Source organism: Lactuca serriola, chromosome 6 (genome assembly GCF_051521515.1).
Source record: "Lactuca serriola cultivar US96UC23 chromosome 6, Lser_US96UC23_V15, whole genome shotgun sequence".
Classification (NCBI taxonomy): Eukaryota; Viridiplantae; Streptophyta; class Magnoliopsida; order Asterales; family Asteraceae; genus Lactuca; species Lactuca serriola.
In genome coordinates, this window is record NC_136413.1 from 30,454,601 (window position 1) to 30,461,587 (window position 6,987).

Sequence of the window (6,987 nt, forward strand, 5' to 3'; positions counted from 1 at the left end):
AATCAAATGAATAACAGATATCTAACCATGGTTTTTATCCTTTCATGTTACTTGCAATTCCTATGACTTTATATATTCTGACAGAATATACATAATATGATAGAATACATAGAATACATTCTGGCATAATACATAGAATGTGTAAACATATATATACTTATATGTTGGTTAAAAAACTGATGATTGTGTTCCAAAATCAAAATCAAAAAACAATTGGATGTAAAATCTATTTTCAGGATTGAGGTAAATAATTTCTATAGTTAAGCACAAGTTACTACATCACATAAACAATCTTTTGTTAAGTTACTACATCACATAAACAATCTTTTGTTTTCTAGTTACAAATACCTAGATTTCAACTATGCATTTTATCGAACATGTGGTGTGCTTCTTCAGTTTCTTCAAAAAATATTAGTGAGAGTCTTACCAATCATCATGTCGCCATTGATGGAAACATCCATGGAGTTTGATAACTCCTTCCGTACATTATCACTTGGTTCTAAACATCGCTTCTCTTCTTTCTTTCGCCACTGAAACAACATGTTGTCTTCTCCTTTGTACAGCCGCATTCCCAACTGCAGTTTCAAATAAATATAATTGAAATCACTTGTCAAATTCAAACTCATTCAATCGTTCAGAAGGGGTCAGATTCATCCTCACGACATGAAATGGATTCATCGCTATATCATCACAATCAACAGAAATAACTGGAAGAGAGAAAACCCAAAGTCAAATTCCATGTGCTATGAACTATAGAGAAAGAAAGCATGCCTATATTCTTGATCGGTGGCAGCGTTCGACGATGGTGGCGGAGTCGATCGGTGTTGGGTGAAAGCCGAAGAGAATGGAAAATGGGTGAAAAGATTGACGACAATTGTAATTTTCAAGCGTAGAGTTTTTTGGGTTTGACTTTGATATCCCATATTTAAAGGGATGATAAATATATTAATTATCAACCATATTTAAATATATCAAGATTACTATAATACCCTCAAATGAGTTATTTAATGATTTATTATTTCCTAAATTTTCATTGGTGCACACACAGGCACATAATAATTGTCAAAAACATTTGAACCTATCTTTCTCTCTCTCTCTCTCTCTCTCTATATATATATATATATATATATATATATATATATATATATATATATATATATATATACTCCCTCCGTCCCAATATTATTGTCAACAGACAAAAAACACACAGATTAAGGAAACATTAATTACCACTAACTTTATAAAATAAAATGACAGTTTTGTCCTTACTTTGCATTTCCATTAAATGTTTAGTTGTTTAAGTAATAATTAGGGGGTATTTGGTAAAAATGTTATTTATTTTTAGAAGTGGACTATTATTTTGGGACAAACCAAAAAGAAAAGATTGATTATAATTAATTTTGGGACGGAAGAAGTATTATTTTAAGTTAAATTGAAAACTTAATATTATACGCTTTTATGCCACATAAATAAATTAAAAACAAATTCATCGTCGGCCATACAGTGAGGTGCCTACAGCCAACTGACTATTGGAGTCGAATAATTCGGATTCATTGTTTTAATGGGACCCGAACTCGACAATTTCTACCGGCTCATAACTCCACACGTGCTTCCCTTTTAAATATTGCTGTCTCCGGATAAGGTTACCACCACGGCACCACAGTTTAAATGTTTAATGGTTGCATAATTTAAACATTAGATAGAATTGCATAAATGGTCCTTTGATTTTTGAAAACTCTCATATTCAGGACAAGTTATGCATTTAACGATTAGTTGCACTTCTGGTTTTAATGGTTTTATGTTATTATGGTTTTGGTCGATTTTAATTTTCTTTTGATTTTATATAAATTTTTTTTATTATACCCTTACTTTATTTTTCTTGATTGTCTTAATATTTTCATATTTTTATTCCAAACATATATTACGATTTTAAGAATGAATCACCATTTATACGTGTCATTTGAAAAACAAAACAGTGTTTAAACATATTTCAAGTTCAAAATTTTAACGTTGTGGAAATAACGATCCAAATATATAAAAAAGTAACATTTTACGTTTGTACGAGGAAGAATTCAATTCATATAGCAAAAGTATAAATAATCGGTACAAGTCAATGAGCTTCTAAATGTCCCCCACAAATGAGCTTCATCTCTAAGTTTTGATCGTAATTCCGATACACATTAAAATAATAGGTTACGTAAAGCATGTCTAGTGAGTTAATCCCAAAGTCAACCCTTATACTGAGAAATGATAACTCGCTTATCTAGTTCCCAATGTCAAGTTCCCAACCCCATTTTTAAACTCTAATAAAATATGTTCCTGCATTTGGGATAAAATCACCATATTTCTTTCATTTGAAAGCCAAATTATTTCACAATATAATAAGAGTTTCATAAATAGGAAATGCAATGCATGTTTGCAACTATTCCCAACTCTAAGTCAAGACCAGCTCAAAAATTGATATCAAATGCATAGGCTAATTGTAATGTAAACTCCATACACTTATTCCCTAATAAGCTCACTATAGCTTAACACAAAGCACATACATGACCTCTTGCTCATTAATACTATGTACTAGTGTGTCATCTCATTATACCATGTATGAGTTAGTTAGGCTTCACATATATGTGAGGCATTCTAAAATGCCCGCATAAACCCTTAAGCCAATTTCAAGATCCTTAGTCTAAGTGAACTCTCAAGACAAAACCATCCTACATGAATGCATATATACATGAGGGAAACCCTTTAGCCAAAGTTTATGTAAAAACAAGTGTTGTGTTAAAAGTAAAAGTCAAGCAAAAAAAACCCTTAGCCTTTTTCTTTTAAGATGAGTATGGTCTTCAAAAGAAAATAGGGTTTGTGAATGCAAATAATACCATTCAGTAGCCACATTAAACTTAGAGTGAAAATGTAACATCTATTTTAGGTAAATGATTCATTATGTTTATGATAATTTAAAGAGCTAAAAATGTGGATTTTATGATGGCCACGGCATGGTAAAGGATATTCCACGACGTGGCCATGGCAGTAGAAACACGTATCATTCATCATGCACCACGAAGTGACAAGCTTGTGATCACGACGTGGCGGCCGCTGACTGCTTAACACTAATTTTCGGGGTTTGTGCCCCTAATTAAGGAAATTGAGGGCTAGGGTTTGCACACCCTTAGCCTGCATCACCTCCCTTCACCCTCAAGAAAACCCTAATCCTCCATTGTTGATCTATGGGCTCATTTTTTGTGATTCTTAGTCTCGAAGAAGAAGAAGAGAAGCCATTTTGGTGCATTACCTCATCATCTTGAGATACCTTAGGACTCTTGTATCTCGTTGTACTTGTCTTCCGCGTGTGAGAGTTGTTGTGTTTAGTTGCTATTGGGAGGTGAGTCTTCTCACTATATTACATATGCCATAGTGTGTGTATGTTGACCAGTTGGGTCTTATTTTCTGTTTGTTGTTATGTGTTATTGAGCTTCTGATAGCTCCAGGGCGTGTTGTTAGTCCATTGAAAGTGATGATAGTCCCTAGGATTAGTGATAACCCATTGGGCGTGTTGTTAGCCCATTGAGACTACCGATAGCCCCATGGTTGTTGATCACCCATAGTTGTCTATTTATGTTGTGTTGTATGTGATATTTTGAGGGAACTCACTAAGCTTCGTGCTTAAAATTGTTGATTTAAATTTGTTTCAGGTGTTTTAGATGATCGCAAAAGGTGAAGGCTTGGCTGTACACTTTCCTCGACAACTTTCATGATTCCCCATTTTTTTGATACTCTGATTTTTGGATGATTGTATTTTGATACTCATGATCTTCTTGACTTGGCTTTCCTAGAAAACTATGTTTTATAAAATTTTAAAATGAAAAATTTGGTTATGATTTTCGGGACGTTACAAGTTGGTAACAGAGCCCTGGTTTAAGGGATTTGGATGAATACTCTTGTGACTCCAGACTCAAACTAAGGAGTTATTCCTCAACTAATAGTAGGGTAAAGTGGAAATGAATCTTAGAAAGATAATCTAGGAAGTTTATTATATGCTTGATAGAGCATATATTTGTAGATAGAGCATCAGTAAAGATACAAAGTACTAGTGGAGTCTACGAAACCTATTGTATGTGCTCATGGGACACATACATATATATCTTTAGTGGTCGTCATGTGTAGTGTTGGAAAGTGTCTTGGAAACTACGAGAAATTTTTTGGGTCAAGTATGAGTAGGTATGAAAGGTAGTAGAGGCCTATATTACCTGAAGCACAGGATTCACACTTAGATCTGGTAGTTAGGTAGATAATATGGCTAACACTATTAAATCATTATGCATTAATTTCATTATTATATGTTGTATATCGATGTCTAGGAGAACAACTCTAAGTTCAGGCCCAAGTGGCTATATAATATCGAGTCTGATTTGCGTAAGTGAGTTAGGTTCTAAGAACCTATTCCGACGTAGTGCTGACTTTAGTCATGAGAATTAAGAAGGAAGTAATCAAGATAATCGGCAAAAGAATTGTAGCTTTCCTTGGGGCAAAGAAACTAACGGCTAAATTTGCTACATGTTGTGGCGTGGTAATATGTCGACCCTCATAACCCAAGGAGAGAAGGATGGAGTGAATTCAACAACCATCGTTGTTGCAAGTAGTTCGACTATGTTAGTAATACCCCTTATGCAATCTAGTTATATGTGTGCATTAGAACGTATCTAGACAACGTTATGCTTGTCATGACCTTATCATGTTTTGGTCGGGATATGCAAGGAGATCATTGCGGTGGAAACATGCAGCTATATGATGATGGGCATATCGAAGGTCACTGAATATGACAACCAAGAGTTTGTTCAAATTCAAAAGGATCTACAAGTCACATAGGCAAAGCCAACTTAGACTTAGGCTAGTTATGAACAGCAGCATATGATGGGTCGAACCCAAGTGAGGGAGAACCAACCCTTAAGCAGAAAAGTACGAGAAGTAGTTCGACTTTTGATTTCGACGTCAAGGTCCAGTAGAGTAGCAGCATGAGTAGGCGGAAGTTGATAGTTTCATTTCGTTAAGCGGGAAACAAATAGGCGATAAGTTTCTTTCTTCTCGAGGAAAGGTTAGTCTTTCATTCCAATACGTCTAATAGGATTTAGGAATTGGCCAAATTCCCAGGTGCAGATCAGATAGCCAAGAGAACCATATAGGTTCATGCCTTCGATGATGTAGGATTTATCCTCACAACAGAGGATCAGGAATTCAATAGGTAGTATAGTTTGCCATAGAGAGCATCACTTACTCAGGGGATACAACAAACTTAGAGATTTGATTTCAACCATAGTAAGAATTAGTTAACCCATGCCAAAGGATTATATCAGTAGGATCGACATGAAAGGAGAGAGTGTTTTCATAAGTACGTAGAGACCTATAAGAGAAGACCATTCGAAAAGGACTATACCCAATAAGCATACAGTAATGCTTCAGTGTTATATTGGACTTCAAGATAAACTAATTGTTTAGTTTACTTATTCCTTTAGTCGATAAGCATACAAATTAATAGAAAACTAGGATCAAATTTCAATGTTACAGGTTGACGTAGGACGACAATTCGACTTTAGGACAATCGGATAATGGTTGTGAGTCTTTAAGACCACCGAAGGGTTGATCATGAGTGTTCAGGCCCAAGTAGGGATGATGAAAATAACGATCTGGTATCTTAATCCCAGTAGTTAGATTGTGTCACGACATACCATGAATGAATTGCTCGAAAAATAGTTGTACCTCGATATATATAGTGCAGTTAGAGCCTTGCGATAGGGCTATTAGGAGACATAGTGTTTATTATAATCCACTAGACTGGAAGATAAGCAAGCCTTATTATGAATCCGTCGCCAATATTAAAGTATTGGTTCTAGTATTTTCGAGCCCATAAACCCATTATAGTTGTTTTGGTTAACATTCAGGATGTTGGAACACCTGAACCATGTAAAGAAACCACTTGTATTATAGATTTACATGTGTTTTAAGGACATGTCATAAACCTTTTAAAGGCATATTCCTAAAAATGGATTTTGTTAGGGCGTTGTAGATAAATTTCCATATTTAATCACTTCATAACAAGTCGACTGTGTCGATATTTCTGTATGAAGGCAATCGTCCATCGAAGAACATGAGATTCTGAAAGTCCAGACCGACAAGTTCCCGGTTTTGGAAATTTTTGCGAGTTTGGAAGTACGTCTAAGGTAGAAAATGAAGTTCTACGGCTAAATGAATACTGATGGGCAAATCCGATGCAACAATGTTGGCTAGATCTTAGGTTGATATCGTGAAACCCTAATAGGTTAGTGTGTAGACATTATCCTAAGGTGCGTTAGGAGTAGGATTTCGGGGACGAAATCTTTGTAAGTGGGGGAGAGTTGTAACACCTCATTTTCTCATTACAATAGAATTCAATATAAATTTTCGTGTATAAAATTCGAAGTAGAGATATATTACTTTTTTGCAAAATTAATCATCATAAACATATAAGAAACGTTAATACGATTTTCGTAGATATATAGAACGCCCTAATCCAACTTCAAATGAAGAAGTTATGCTTCTTCGAAGTTTCACGATTAAACCAACACGACCCATCGTATCGTAAAAAGTGAATTTTAGATAGGTTGCTTATTCACCTAAGCAATCTAAATGAAAGTCTTAGTAGTTGTAAAACCGAGAGCTTACATACAGAGAACATCTAAATCTGACTTCGTACGAGGAGGTTATGATTTTTCTAAGTTTTAGCGCAGCATTGTGCGACACAGAGAAATTAAGATCACTCAATCTTTAGGAAAAACAATCTAAACAATATTTAAAGATCTTGTCGATATGATCTCATCGATATAAAGACAGTCAAGAACGGAATCCGTAAGAAGAAGTTATGAATTTTACATGGTTATTAGCAATATAATCTTTGTAGATTGTTACATTTAAGATCAGACGAGAATTAGCCGACGAAGTCTAAATGAAAGTTGCAGT